Consider the following 16,404-nt stretch of genomic DNA (forward strand, 5'->3'; position numbering starts at 1 on the left):
GTACATTGGATGTACGAGTAGAAAACTATAAATCCGGATTCAAGAACATCTCAATTTACCTGGCATTCAGAAGGTCGGCAATCAATCCATGTCAGGTTTTTCTAAACATCTACTCGAGAGGCATGCAGGAATTATTCCTGAAATTGAATTGACTGGTCTGGAGAGGGTGCACCCACCTCGGAGAAGGGAGACTGGAACAGAGCACTATTCATACGGGAAGCGTTTTGGATTAGACACACGCTTCCCAGCAGGTCTGAACTATAGACATGATCTTAGTTATATATACTAATTACAGTTAGAATATTTTCTTAATATGGCACTGATATATATGTATGCATATTTATGGTTCCGGTGCAAGTTATTTTCATTGGTTTTGCTCTGACCCGAACGGTTACCTCACTTCCGAGTGTTTGGGGCGTGCCTTGGCTTTTCCAGCAAACAGCCCACTGGCTACCCAGGTATATAAGGTGCAACATGTATTTGAATAGCTACTTCCATGACTAAGACTTATTATTAAGTCGAAACGCGTCGGGGGCGTTTCGTTCTGTACACCTGTAATTTTAATTCACAGTGTGTTTTGGATTTTTATTTTGGTATATTAAAGTATTCTATTTTATCCACGTGGGAGCCGGACTATTTTCCTTGTTATGCCATGAAGGAGATACTACCCGCTGACACCTTTACACCTTACTTTACCGTAGAGAGGGCGCATAGCATAGGGTCCCAGCCATACCCCCTCCCCTGGGAGGCCCTCCCAGACAGTTCTTGGCAAAATGGTTTCATTGGTTTCATTATTTTGACAAAGACGCTATCTTGCGGCAGTGGCGGATCCAGCGGGGGGCAACGGGGCAATTGCCCCCCCCCCCCCCCCCGAGATTGCTGCCCCCTAGAATGGTGGGGTGACACCCTGTCCCAGCGTTCATCCCTATCATTAGCTATTTTTGTATACTCAGTCTGCAGTGCAGAGGGAGCGTGCACACAGTAAGTCTGTGGAGTTATCGGGCACTTACTCGGCTTCTCTTCTTCCTGATTGGCAGCTTTCTACTGCTCTGCTTGGGTCATGTGACACCAAAACATCACATGACCCCAGCAAGCAGGAAGTGCCTGGAGGATACAGGAGCCCAGCAGTGTTCTAAGGCAGGTAAGATAAACTACCCCCCACCATCCATGCACACCCTTTTCCAGCATCATCCCTCCCTGTTTCCCAACCAAGGTGTCTCCAAAGCAAAGCTACATTGCTGTCCATGCATGCTGGGAGTTGCAGTTTTGTAACAGCTGGAGGCACTCTGGTTGGGAAACACTGAGATAGGACATAGATCAGTGTTTCCTTAACAAGGTGCCTCCAGCTGTTCAAAACTACAAAATGTAAGTTTTGTAGTTTTGCAACAAATGGAGTCACCCTGGTTAGGAAACATTGATCTATGTCCTATATCAGGGGTACTGAACTGGCAGATCCGGACTGCGTCCGCCAGTCGTTCGGACCATCCGCTGGATCTCACCTTATTCATTTGTAGCTGTGTCTTTGAGACGCCAATACAAATGAATAGCCGCGGCCCAGAGCAAAGGAGCGCTGTGTCCCTGCCCGGCGCTTCTCCTATGATGCAGGCAGCACGATTAGCTGCCTGCATCATCTGCTCTGGCCAGGCCTGACTAGAAGAGGCCAGAGCAGCGGAGCAGTGCGGGACCTGGGACGGCGATCCTAAGCTCTCAGGTAAAAGTTTGGGTTCCCCCATCTGTGACTCTCAAGTTATTGTAGAACTACAGCTACCATCATGACCTTTTGTCTGTGAATGATGGGAGTTGTAGTTTTACAACAAATGGATAGTTACAGTGGCAAAGTTCATATGGGGGCACAGTGGCATTAATTCTGGGGTACAGTGGCATCATTAATTCTGTGGGTACAGTGGCATCATTAATTTTGCGGAACACAGTGGCATCCTTAATTCTGTGGGTATAGTGGCATCCTTAATTCTGTGGGTATAGTGGCATCCTTAATTATGTGGGCACAGTGGCATCCTAAATTCTGTGGGCACAGTGGCATCATAAATTCTGTGGTCACAGTGGCATCCTTAATTTTGTGGGGCACAGTAGCATCCTTAATTCTGTAGGCACAGTGGCATCATCATTTCTGTGGGTACTGTGGCATAATTAATTCTGTGGGGCACAGTGGCATCAATACTTCTGTGGGCACAATGGCATCATAAATTCTGTAGGCACAGTGGCATCATTAATTCTGGAGATACAGTTGTGTGATTAATTCTGTGGGTACAGTGGCATCATTAATTCTGTGGGTACAGTGGCATCATTAATTATATGGGTACAGTGGCATCACTTATTCGGTGGTCACAGTGGCATCACTTATTCTGTGGTCCTAGTGGCATCATTAATTCTGTGGTCACAGAGGCATCATTAATTCTGTGGGGCACAGTGGCATCATTAATTCTGTGGTCACAGATGCATCATTAATTCTGTGGGTACAGTGGCATCATTAATTCTGTGGTCACAGAGGCATCATTAATTCTGTGGTCACAGAGGCATCATTAATTCTATGGGGCACAGTGGCATCATTAATTCTGTGGTCACAGAGGCATCATTAATTCTGTGGGTACAGTGGCATCATTAATTCTGTGGTCACAGAGGCATCATTAATTCTGTGGTCACAGTGGCATCATTAATTCTGTGGTCACAGTGGCATCATTAATTCTGTAGGCACAGTGGCATCATTAATTCTGTGGGGCACAGGGGCATCATTAATTCTGTAGGCACAGTGACATCATTAATTCTGGGGATACAGTGGCATCATTATTTATGTGGGACACAGTGGCATCATTAATTCTGTGGGTACAGTGGCATCATTAATTCTGTGGGTACAGTGGCATCATTAATTCTGGGGTCACAGTGGCATCATTCATTCTATAGGCACAGTGGCTTCATTTTATTGTTTTAAGAGACACAGAGGTACAATTAGTCAGCGTTAGAGCATAGCATCTGCAAGTAATGTTGCAGGGGAATAGTGTGTGGCAGTAATATAACAGGGGCCCAGTGTGTGGCAGTAATATAACAGGGGCCCAGTGTGTGGCAGAATTATTTTCAGAGGCACAGTGAATGGCAGTATTATTTTAAGGGGCACAGTGGGTAGCAGTAATATACCAGGGGCACAGTGGGTGGCAGGTTTATATTCAGGGCAAAGTATGTGGTAGTATTATATTCAGGGATACAGTGTGTGGCAGTAGTATATTCAGGGGTACAGTGTGTGCCAGTATTATATTCAGGGGCCCAGTGTGTGGTAGTATTATATTCAGGGGTACAGTGTGTGGCAGTATTATATTCAGGGGGTACAGTGTGTGGCAGTATTATATTCAGAGAGTGCAGTGTGTGGCAGTATTATATTCAGGGGCCCAGTGTGTGGCAGTATTATATTCAGGGGTACAGTGTGTGGCAGTAATATAGCAGAGGCACAGTGTGTGGCAGTATTATATTCAGGGGCCCAGTGTGTGGCAGAAATATTTTCGGGGTGTACAGTGTGTGGCAATATTATATTCAGGGGGTACAGTGTGTGGCAGTATTATATTCAGAGAGTGCAGTGTGTGGCAGTATTATATTCAGGGGCCCAGTGTGTGGCAGTATTATATTCAGGGGTACAGTGTGTGGCAGTAATATAGCAGAGGCACAGTGTGTGGCAGTATTATATTCAGGGGCCCAGTGTGTGGCAGTAATATATTCAGGGGGTACAGTGTGTGTCAATATTATATTCAGGGGGTACAGTGTGTGGCAGTATTATATTCAGGGGGTACAGTGTGTGGCAGTATTATATTCATGGATACAGTGTGTGACAGTATTATATTCAGGGGCCCAGTGTGTGGCAGTAATATATTCAGGGGGTACAGTGTGTGGCAATATTATATTCAGGGGGTGCAGTGTATGATAGTATTATATTCAGGGGTACAGTGTGTGGCAGTATTATATTCAGTGGGTACAGTGTGTGGCAGTATTATATCCAGTGGTTACAGTGTGCAGCAGTATTCAGGTTATACATCCTCCACACTTCAGTTGTTAGTTTGCTATTGCCTTCATGGCGCTGAGGCCGCTAGGTGTGCACCAAGCATTAGCATACAGCTTGGACCTTTACCGGATGGCAGACCTGGAAAAGCGGACCCTCACTAAAAATAGGTGAGAACCCCTGGTCTATATATATTCCCTATCTATCTATGTCAGTGTTTCCCAACCAGGGTGCCTCCAGCTGTTGCAAAACTACAACTCCCAGCATGTTGGGGTGACACTATTTTCTACCGCAACGGGTGACACAAACCCTAGCAACGCCACTGGCTGTGAGTACACAGCATGTGAGCTGCGGGGTCGCAATCCACTGCAGGCCGGCGCGATGACGTCACATCATCGCGTCGGCGCCTGGAAATTCCGTCCCCGCGGCCAGCGTACAGTAAGTACTTAGAGTATGCTCAGGGCCCAGGGGATTTGGGGGACAGAATATGTGCCACTGTTAAGGGCACTATATCGTACAGGAGGAGGGGGAGGAGGATTTAAAAACTTAGGGGAATTTTTAATGTGAGGGGCTGCAAGGCAAAGCACTGGGGGCACTATATGTGAAGAGCACATGACAGGGGGCCCCCTGTGCTGTGCCCCTCACATATAATGCCCCCTGTGCTGTGCCCCTCACATATAATGGCCCCTGGGCTGTTCCCACACATATAAATTATATGTGTGGGGGGCACAGCACAGGGGGTATTATATGTGAGGGGCACAGCACAGGGGGCATTATATGATATAATTCCCCCTGTGCTGTGCCCCACACATATAATGCCCCCTGTGCTGTGCCCCACACATATAATGCCCTCATCATGCGCCCCTCATATATAATGCCCCCATCCTATGCCCCTCATATATAATGCACCATCATGCGCCCCTCACATATAATGCTCCTGTCATGTGCCCCAAACATATAATGCGCCCTGTGCTGTTCCCCTCACATATAATGCCCCCTGAGGGGACAGGACAGGGGGCATTATATGTGAGGGGGCGCATGATGGGGGCATTATATGTGAGGGGCAAAGAACGGGGGCATTATATGGGAAGGGCACAGCACGGGGCATTATATGTGAGGGGTGCATGATGGGGGCATTATATGTGAGGGGTGCATGATGGGGGCATTATATACGAGGGGCACATGATCGGGGCATTATATGTGAGGGGAAAAGAACGGGGCATTATATGTGAAGGGCACAGCACAGGGGGCATTATATGTGTGGGGCATATAACAGGAGCATTATTTGTGAGGGGCACAGCACGAAGGGCATTATATGTGAGGGGAACATGATGGGGGCATTATATGTGAGGGACGCATGATGGGGCATTATATGTGAGGGGCACAGCACAGGGGGCAATATATGTTAGGGGCACAGGGCATTATTATGTGGGGGGGACAGGACGGGTCATAATTATTATATGTAGGGGCACAAGATGGGGCATTATTACTATATGTGAAGGCACAGAGTGTTTTGTATTTCAGAAGTATATTGTAGATTATGAGGAATTTCTGGGGTGGTACATTTTTTTTATGGGCAACAATACATTTGGGTATTTTATTCAGAGGGTGCACTGCACAGCAAGATATATTCAGACAGTGCAGTGTGTGGTAGTATTATATTCAGAGAGTGCAATGTGTCCTAGTATTATATTCAGAGAGTGCAGTGTTCGGTAGTATTATATTCAGAGGGCACAGTGTGTGGTAGTATTATATTCAGAGGGTGCAGTGTATGATAGTATTATATTCAGAAGGTACAGTGTGTGGTAGTATTATATTCAGAGAGTGCAGTGTTTGGTAGTATTATATTCAGAGTGCAGTGTGTGGTAGTATTATATTCAGAGAGTGCAGTGTGTGGTAGTATATTCAGAGAGTGCAGTGTTTGGTAGTATTAAATTTAGAGGGCACAGTGTGGTAGTATTATATTCAGAGGGCACAGTGTGTGGTAGTATTATATTCAGAGGGTGCAGTGTATGATAGTATTATTTTCAGAGGGTACGGTGTGTCACGGTATTATATTCAGAGGGTACAGTGTGTTGTTTATTCAGGGGATACAGTGTGTCAGAATTATATTCAGAAGGTATGTGCCAGTATTATATTCGAAGAATACAGTGTCTGGCAGGTTTAGAATAATATTTGTTTGAATATAGAGGATCAGAATCGTAGTGAGGAGCTATCTGGGCGTCAAGTTCTGCAAAGATTTAGCTGGAACAAGTCCCGTGGTAAGTACATCTGAATTAGATAAGGAAAGACTATAGAGAAGACGTCAACTGTAATCACTGATATCATTCTGTATCCTCCTGTGTGTCTCCCATCAGAGCTGGAGTCACTTGTAAGTTCTGCAGTAATGATGGGTGAAACAACAACTCCCAGCATCCCCTTACCACTACTTAGGTCATACTGGGAGCTGTAGTTTTAAATGGTAAAAACCTCTTTAGTACTTTCCCATTCTGTGGCAATTGGTATATTTGATTATTATTCTGACATGTGTGCACGGCCTAAGAGTCTTAAACAAGGTTAGGACTGTATGATACATTTAATAATATTGTAAGTTCCGTGAGCAACATCTTATTTTCTGTCCGCCAACACAAAATACTCTAATAGTGCCCCTCCCGAGACTCTACTCTGGATCCGCCCCTGTCTTGGGGGCGGTTCGCATCAAAGGAGAGGTGCGCTTTAATGACTCCAGGGCTGCCTTCTATCCGGACTTCTCCACTGAACTCCGTAAACAGAGGATTAAATTACGGAAGTCCATCTTCGCCTGCGCACTAAAGGATACTGTACCGCTATGGGATGCTGTTCCCGGCCAGGCTTCAAGTGGTGGATGAAGCGAATGCACAGTTCTTTACTTGCCAGCTGAGGCACTGCAGTGGGTGGACGCTGCACCTGTGGCGGGCCCTCCGGACAGACTTCCATGTCAAGACTCCTGCTGCTCCCCGCCTTTTAGTTAGTCTTGTTAGGCTAGGGAGTTAGGGTTTCTATCCAAGGTTTCCCTGCTAAGAGACAACCTGCAGACGCTCATCTACAAGTATCTGACCAGTTTAAGGGGCCTTTTAGAGAGTTGGCCCACTTAGCTACTTTAGTTGAGGTTGGGTTGGGGAGAGGGAGTGGGATGGTTCGAGTACTTGACTTCTTGCTACTGCCCATCTGTTAGAGTTTAGGGTCTAGTTTTACATTTATTCCCAGTGTAAGACAGGGTTTAATGGGGATGTTATTGCTATATTATTTGTTTTTGTGTTGTTTTGGTCTAATGTTCGTATGTCTGCTGTGTTGGTGTGTATGTGGTGTGTGTGGTCGGAGAGAGCCCCCCAAGGAGGAGTTTTCAGCCCAGTTGGTTTTTCCAGATATATTTTATTCTCTATTGGGATTACGGGAACGCTTAAAGGTATTGAGTTGGAATGTCAGAGGTCTCAACTCTAAGTTTAAAAGATTTCTGCGTCTAGATTTTATCAAACGCCAGGCCCCAGGGAACTCACATCACAGGGCAACCAATCTTAGCCCTAAAGAGGGCATGGATTGCAAGGTGTTATCACTCTCTTCTTCCGCTAGGGGGGTGTCCCTGTTAGTGTCTAAATCCCTCCACCTGGTAATTGAACAGGTGGCTTATGATCATTTTGGAAGATGTGATTGTCCACTGCTCCTTACATGCCTTTAGTTTTCTCCTGGCGGCAGTGTATGTCCCCCTGAGTTTCATGTTGATGTCTTAGAGTGTATTACGTCTAAAATGCTTTCATTTCCCCCTCTTGCTGTTCTTATTATAGGTGATTTTAATGCAGTTCCGAATCCAATTGTCAATCACACTGGTGCGGTGGATTCTGTCTCTCCTGGTCTAAAGCCTGGAGTTCTGCGTTGTCTCTTACTGAGGTATGGTGGAAGCACCCATCTGACCCAGTGTTCTTTTATTAAGCAGTCCATAAAATGTCCTCCAGAATTGATTTAGTGTATGCGTCATCAGATCTCCTGTCCTTCCTGTTCCAATTGACCTAGTTGCCCATATATGGAATCCATTTGACCCCAGTTCAAACACTTTCCTATGTATGGTAAGAGATATCACGTACACCACTAGGGGGATCTCAGACCACTCAGCTCTTGTACTCACCCTATGTTTGGTCCCTAGTCGTTCCTCTAGAATTTGGCTTATGCACCCTGGCTGGCTGCAGGAGGAGGTGGTGGCTGCCTCATTGCATGAAGCTCATAATTGTTTTGGGGAACATAACAGGTCTCACCCCTACAAATTAGTGCAGTGGGATGCTTATAAGGCGCATGTTAGGAGTGCATTTATGGCAGGGGTTGCGGGACAGAGGATTGTTATTCTGCTAGGGAGTAGGGCACTGCAGATGGAGATTGGGGTTTTGGAGGCGGAAATGGTGAGAAACCCTTCCCCCGAAGTAGAGAGGAATTGAGTTAAGGCCCAGAGAGCTTTATTGATTAGTCAGAAGGAGAGAATTCAGAAAACGATGGTGGATAGGGAGGCGGCCCTTTTTGAGTTTGGAGACAAAAATGGTAAGCTGCTGGCGTATAAACTAGGGAGAGTAGGCCGGTGGTATCCAGTCCATGTATTAAAGGAGAATCTGGGGTGTTGAAGACGGACCCGCTGTTTATTAATTATGTTTAGCGGGACTTGTCAGATATCCCACAGGGCATAATCTTGTTTTTGAGGGAATTGCCCCTTAAATGCCTAATAGGCACAGGCAACTGCTTTAGATGCCCCCTTTTCTGCTGAGGAAGTCTCCCTGCTTATTGCTTCGCTGCAAACGGGGAAAACTCTGGGTTTAGACGGTACGATTGGGGACTGGTATAGGGTGAACGAGGAGAGGCTGATCCCTATTTTGCAAAATCTCTTTAGCGTTGCTGCGGAGACTGGGAAACTTCCGGACTCCATGAGGGAAGCCCTTATTGTGGTTCTCACCAAGCCGGGGAAGGATCTGACTCAGCCAGATTCTTACCAACTGATCTCCCTCCTTAAAGGGGTACTCCGCCCCTAGACATCTTATTCCCTGTCCAAAGGATAGGGGATAAGATGTCAGATTGCCGCGGTCCCACTGCTGGGGACCCCCGGGATTGCCACTGCGGCACCCCGCTGTCATTACTGTACAGAGCGAGTTCGCTCTGTGCGTAATGACGGGCGATACAGGGGACGGAGCAGTGACTTCATGGCTCCGCCCCTCGTGACATCACAGCCCGCCCCCTTAATACAAGTCTATGGCAGGGGCGTGACGACCACCACGCCCCCTCCCATAGACTCGTATTGAGGGGGGCGGGCCGTGACGTCATGAGGGGCGGAGCCGTGACGTAACGATGCTTCAGCCCCTGTACTGCCTGTCATTACGTGCAGAGCGAACTCGCTCTGTGCTGTAATGACAGCGGGGTGCCGCAGCGGCAATCCCGGAGGTCCCCAGCAGCGGGACCGCGATGATCTGACATCTTATCCCCTATCCTTTGGATAGGGGATAAGATGTCTAGGGGTGGAGTACCCCTTTAATGTAGATATTAAACTTTTGGCTAAGATTCTGGCTAATCGCCTTAAAGGGGTCATAGCGGTTATCGTTCATCCTGATCAGATGGGATTTATGCCTGGGAGAGCTACAGACATTAATGTTAAACACTCACATCTTAATATTGCTGCTGCGGAGAATGATGCTCCTGTGGGCTACGTGGTCAGTCTTGACATTTATAAGGCTTTTGATTTAGTAGAATGGCCTTATCTTTGGACAGTGTTGAGGATCCTTCCTTTTGGTCCGAGGTTCAGAGCTTGGGTAAGTTTGCTATACGATAATCCGAGGGCTAGAATACGCACACATTTGGATATCTCTGACTCTTTTTTTACTGGGCAGGGGTAAAAGGCAGGGGTGTCTGCCGTCTCCGTTTCTGTTTGCTTAAGCTGTTGAACTGTTGGCAGCGGCCATCAGAGCTTCACCTGATATCCATGGGTTACGTAGGGGGTCCCTTGAAGGTCTCCATGTATGCAGACGATACTTTGGTCTACTTAGCGGATGTTCGTGGTTCCCTGGAGGCTTTATTTGATCTTCTGGAAAGCTTTGGTTCCTTCTCGGACTTGAGGATTAACTGGCCAAAATCTTCCCTGATGCCTTTGTCGGTGGTTGCTGATCCTCTGCCCTCTCTTTCCCAATGGTTTGCAGGTGGTTACCCAATTTAGATATCTTGGAGTAGAGGTGACTGCGTGTCTGAGGGATTATATGGTGTTCAATCTGAATCCTGTTCTGGCCTCTATGGCTGCCGGATTGCAATCCTGGACCTCCTTGCCTCATTATCGGGTAGAATAAAAAAATTTCAAAATGATATATCTCCTTACGTTTCTGTATGTTTTCCATTTGTCCCCCCTGATTCCCCCTAAGAGGTTATTTGTGAAGTTGGGTGGTGTTCTGAGATCCTTCTACTGGCAAGATAAACCTCCACGACTGGGTGAGGTGCTGCTCCAAGCATTAAAGCAGCGTGGTGGTCTTTTCTTTTTGAATTTCATTTCAGTCTGACCACAGTGATCTCTGCTGACCCCTCTGTCCATGTCAGGAACTGTCTAGAGCTGCATAGGTTTGCTATGGGGCTTTGCTCATGAAGAGGTGTCAGCTGAGAGCACTGTGGTCAGGCAGAAAAGAAATTCAAAAAGAAAATAACTTCCTGTGGAGCATACAGCATCTGATAAGGAAGGAGTAGGATTTTTTAAAAGAAGTAAATTACAAATCTGTTTAACTTTCCGGAGCCAGTTGATATTAAAAAAAATAGTTTCCGGCGGAGTACCCCTTTAACTCTTGAGATGCCGTGATCCTAGTGTGGTGCTCTTTTAAAGAATCATATCTGATTTACTAATTATGCATAACCCCTTTAAAGGGGTATTCCGCCCCTAGACATCTTATCCCCTATCCAAAGGATAGGGGATAAGATGTCAGTACGCCGCGGTCCCGCTGCTGGGGACCCCTGGGATCCCCGCTGCGGCACCGCGCTATCATTACAGCACAGAGCGAGTTCTCCCTGCACGTAATGATGGGCAGTACAGGGGCCGGAGCATCGTTACGTCACGGTCCGCCCCTTTCAATACAAGTCTATGGGAGGGGGCGTGGCGGTCGTCACGCCTCCTCCCATAGACTTGCATTAAGGGGACGGGCCGTGATGTCACGAGGGGCGGCGCCATGATGTCACGCTGCTTCGTCCCCCGTATCGCCCGTCATTACGCACAGAGCGAACTCGCTCTGTGCTGTAATGATAGCGTGGTGCCGCAGCGGGGATCCCAGGGGTCCCCAGCAGCGGGACCGCGGCGTACTGACATCTTATCCCCTATCCTTTGGATAGGGGAGAAAATGTCTAGGGGCGGAGTACCCCTTAAAGGAGGAATAGTAAATTAACTTATATCCATTAAAAGGACAGGAAAATATTACCCAAGACTAATTCTAAGTTATCTGCTTTTACTTAACAGTGACACCAAATATAAAAAAGAAGTTTTTATTCCTAATACAGTAACTCATATTTACAGTTAGGTGATCTCTCGAGAAAGCCTTGGAGACTTAGCAATGGACTGAAACTGGTAGATGGATAAAGAATTATTAAAAAACTTTAAACCACAGACTTGATATATGGACTTTGTTAAGTCAAACACAAGTGCCAAGATTCAAACAGTCTTTTTTTTTCTTAAACTTGGGGAAGGTGAGATGTCATGAGTAGGTATGGGGCATTTTTCTCCACAGTCCTCCACATAGGCAGGTTTTAATCCATCTTTGCTCCCATTGCTTCACTGCTATTGCTTTGTTTGGAGACTTTAGCATTGTTACACAACCACACCTGGGAAAAAATAATTCAAGACAAGGAAGAATTTAGTTACTTAAGTGGCATTGTGGGCTAATTTAAAAACATCTAGTTTTTACATGGAGTGCCAAGCCTCATCTACACAAAGGCTCATGAACACACAAAGGCTCAACTACTTTGCACTCATCTACACACAAAGTAGTTTAACAAATTTAAAATCCTTTCAAAATCAAACAATTTACTAGTCAGCCAGACACATCTGTGATGGAGGGGGAGGGGGGGGGGAGAAGATTTATGGGAATCAGATAATTGTCAAAGAAGGCCAATGTGAGAGACAGGAACATCAACTACTGTAAGAACAAAAAGATGGAGCCTAGACAACCAAATGAAACTAAAACCTTTTTCCCTGCAGCGCCTCTACAGACAAATGTAAAAATTGCATTCTTAGTACTTGATTTGTATCCAAAGATTGGCTTCTCTTCAGGAGAGACTGGAGAGCTTACAAAGATTCTCAGATGTCTTTCATAAAAGGTCTAAATGTTATATAGTTTGAACACCATGTTAAAAGCAGATTATTTATCATTAGAGAAGAACATTTTCCATACTACTAGTGGGAGGTTAAAATGAATGGACTTGTTTATAACGCTGCATAATGTCACCTACCAGATAAGCAGGAGTACAGATGTGGGAGGTGGGAATACCGGCAGGGGTTTCCCTGTCCTTCCAGTGAAGATCCGATTGTGGCACTGTAGCGCTACACTGGCGTGATGACACAGGAGTCGGGTGTAAAGTAGTAGTACTTTTTATAATTAATCATAAAAAAGTGACATACAGGGTTGGACTACGCGTTTTGGAGGGGCTCGCTACTTTCTCAGGTCCAGGTTACATTGTATAAGTAAAGCATCTTTTTTATATACTCACATACATGAATAAAATAACACATTATACATTTGAATTTTGGCGGGACTGGAAGCCATTGGAGGCTGAGTGTGACGTCAGCCTCCAGGGTCTGTTGTAAAGGTTCTGTTGGTGTATAGGAATGAATGGGCTAGATCTATAACATTGTGATTTTTTTTCTGACTATTGAAACCAATAGGCCCATTGTGGTCTATGGAGATCTTGCAGCAAGTGGGACAGACAGCTAAACAGCAAGGTCCTGGTAGTAGCATGGATGGGAGACCCCAGTGTGGGTTCGAGTTGATGAGAACCAGAAACCAATTGTTTTGTGAATTTTCAAGAGGTAAGCCTGAAACCGCATCGGAAAAAGAGGGAACATTTCTTCCTCCCAATCACCCCAAGAAAGAGAAAAACCATAGAAGCGAGAAGAAAGAAAGGAGACTTTAGAAAAACCTAACAGAGAAACTGAAGATAGAGCAAAAATGAACAATAACTCAGATAAATACGCCCTTTTCAAAAATTTTAACCTCTCCTTTGGCTGGGCGGTATAAGCCCCTAAAAGTTACAAAATGGCTTTTTTTTTTCTATTTTGTCTCACAATGGTTATTTTTTTCAGTTTTGTCGTACATTTTTGGGTAAAATGACTGATGATGTCATTACAAAGTAGAATTCTTGGCGCAAAAAATAAGCCATTTTTAGGTACAAAATTGAAAGAGTTATGATTTTTTAAAGGTAAGGAGGAAAAAAAGAAAATGCAAAAACGGAAAACCCCCGAGTCCTAAGGGGTTAAAGAGCTCCGATGACTTGATGAAAATTTTACGCCCCCTGAAATGGCAAGAAGACTACAGAGTCATCACATTAGATGTCACTGCACTGTATTTAAACATCAAACACAATATCGGTTTAGAATGCATCAGAAACACCATACTTATTGACACCACTATACCCCCCAATCAAAAAGAGTTCCTTCTCGATTGCCTCTGGACCATTCTCACCAACAACTTCTTCAGATACGACGGCAGGTGGCGCCGTCTTACGCTAACTTGGTTATGGGGGCCATTGAAGAAAAATCATAACAACCCAGACACTGTACAAAGATCTACCGACGCTACATAGACGACCTCTTCCTGGTATGGAAAGAGCCCCCACACCTCATCCAACTTTTTGTGGGGAACATCAACCACAACGACTGGGGGATCAAACTTACATCCAATCCTTCCAGCGAGAAAATAGAATTCCTTGACCTCGAGATCAGCAATGAAAATGGAGAAATTATCACAGCAACCCATTTCAAGAAAGGAGATTTTTTTTTTAACACTTACCGTAAAATCTCTTTCTCAAAGGATCCATTGGGGGACACAGACCATGGGTGTATGCTGCTGTCTCTAGGAGGTATGACACTAAGGCAACAAAAAAGTCGGCTCCTCCCAACAGGATATACCCGCCTCCCGGCCCTGAGCTAATCAGTTTTAGTACCAGAGCAATAGGAGAGGACCGACAGGTCAAGGAAAAAACACGAACAAGAAAACCAAAGAGAAACCCAAAAGGGCGGGATCTGTGTCCCCCAATGGATCCTTCGAGAAAGAGATTTTACGGTAAGTGTTAAAAAAATCTCCTTTTCTCTATCGGCTCCATTGGGGGACACAGACCGTGGGACGTACCAAAGCTGTCCCTTGGGTGGGCAGATAATCAGTTAGGCAGACGGTTGATCCACTGCCGCCTGCAGCACTTTACGGCCCAGACTAGCATCAGCTGATGCGAAGGTATGAACCAGGTAGAACCTCGAGAAAGTGTGCAAAGACGACCAAGTAGCCGCCTTGCCAATCTGCGAGGCCAAGGCCTTGGTCTGGAGAGCCCAGGATGCTCCAACAGAACGGTAGAATGAGCCACAACCCTGAAGGGAGGAACCCTCCCCCTACAGCGATAGGCTTCCGAAATGGCAGACCGGATCCACCGAGAAATGGTGGCCTTGAAAGCAGGTCGTCGCAAGGGACAACCTGCTTTCAAGGCCACCATTTCTCGGTGGATCCGGTCTGCCATTTCGGAAGACTAAAGACGTAAGGACGAAAAAGGAATCACACTGACGAAACGAAGAAGTGATAGAGAGGTAAGGCCTAACAGCCCGAACCACATCAAGTTTGTGAGTAAATGCTCCTTAGGATGAGAAAGAGCGGGACAAAAAGACGGAAGAACAATGTCCTCATTGAGATGAAAGGCCAAAACAACCTTAGGCAAAAAGAAAGGATCTGGCGGAAGACAACCTTGTCCTGGTGAAGCAGGAGAACGGCAGGAGAGAGCTGCCAATTCAGACACTCTCCGAATGGAGGTGATAGCAACAAGAAACGCCACTTTCCAAGAAAGGAGGCGCAGGGACACCTCCCTAAGGGGTTCAAAAGGTTCACTTTGGAGGACCCCCAGAACCAGATTCAAGTCCCAAGGGGGAGAAGGTGACCGATGAGGAGGGGCAGCATGCGCCACTCCTTGAAGAAAGGTCCGGACATGAGAATTAGAAGCCAGAGGACGCTGGAAAAGAATAGAAAGGACCGAAACCTGACCCTTAAGGGAACTGAGAGACAACCCCAGTTCCAATCTCGACTGCAAGAAAGAGAGAAGACGGGAAACCGAAAAGGTAACAGGACACAAGACCTAAGCTTCACACCAACTAAAATAAGACCGGCAGGTACGGTGGTAAATTTTTTGCCGAGGAGGACTTACGAGCCCTGAGCATGATGCGAATGACTTGGGAAGAGAAACCGCGGCTCTCCAAACCGCGGTCTCGACCGCCATGTCGTCAAAGCAGAGACGGTAATAGTGGTGGCACAGGAGACCTGAGATAGGAGGTCTGGACGATAGGGAAGGCGCAACGTTAAGTCGTTCAGGAGGCTGACCATGATGACGTACCACGCCCGCTGGGCCACTAGAATGGTGGAAACGTCCCACAGAGTTTCCTCAGGACCCCGAAAAGAGAAGAAAGGGAGGAAACATATGGTAGGGCAAAGGCCGACCACCAAATAGACAAGGTAGGGAAAGGCTCGACCAAGAGAAAGGAACGCTTCAGTTGTGACGGGACAAGCAGAGGTCCACGCCTGGAGTGCCCCAGATCACAGCAAACACCCCTGGATGTAGGGACCAGTGGTCTTGGACGACTGAGGACCGGCCGAGAAGACCACATCCCAGGGACGGCCAGACTGAAGATAACTGAGATGGCCGGAAACCTGAGTTCCGCCCAGGAGGGAAATTCCCAAGAAGCAAGCAAAGAAAGAATTGCGCTAGGCCCCAAAATACTGAAGGGGAAAAAGCTTCTCGGGGGGCCAAGACCCCAAGATCCCTGAAAACACCTCCCCAGCCTGACAGACTGGCAGGGATGGACAGGAAGGAGCACCCCCGAAAAAAATGAGGGGAAAACAAAGCCACCATAGAAAGGACCGACAAGACTGACGAGAGAGAACGATCTTGCGGTCAAGAGACAATGGAGACCTGTCCCACCGGAAGAAAATCACCAGTTGAAGAGGTTGGTGATGAAACTGGGCAAAGGGTAGGGCCTCAATGGCCACCGCCAATCGACCCAGGACATCCATGCAAAAGCGAATGGAAACTGGAGCAGGGAACCGAAGTCATCATACTCTTGAAACGAGTGGGCGGAGTCGAAAGTGGGCAGAGGCCGCATCGAACTGGAGCCACAGGAGAGCGGTTGGGCTTGTCCCAAATGACCC

The 16,404-nt window shown here is 46.6% G+C and overlaps 1 long non-coding RNA gene across 2 annotated transcripts in view; it reads left to right on the forward strand.

Annotated features, from left to right (window-relative positions):
• The first annotated feature begins 1,087 nt into the window (after window positions 1–1,087).
• LOC130267966 (uncharacterized) overlaps window positions 1,088–16,404 on the forward strand; it is a 29,301-nt gene continuing 13,984 nt past the window's right edge. For both annotated transcript variants that reach the window (XR_008843354.1, XR_008843356.1), the window contains exons 1-2: window positions 1,088–1,141; window positions 6,190–6,261. This is a non-coding gene — a long non-coding RNA (uncharacterized LOC130267966). The remainder of the gene's footprint in view (window positions 1,142–6,189; window positions 6,262–16,404) is intronic.

Source organism: Hyla sarda, chromosome 1 (genome assembly GCF_029499605.1).
Source record: "Hyla sarda isolate aHylSar1 chromosome 1, aHylSar1.hap1, whole genome shotgun sequence".
Classification (NCBI taxonomy): Eukaryota; Metazoa; Chordata; class Amphibia; order Anura; family Hylidae; genus Hyla; species Hyla sarda.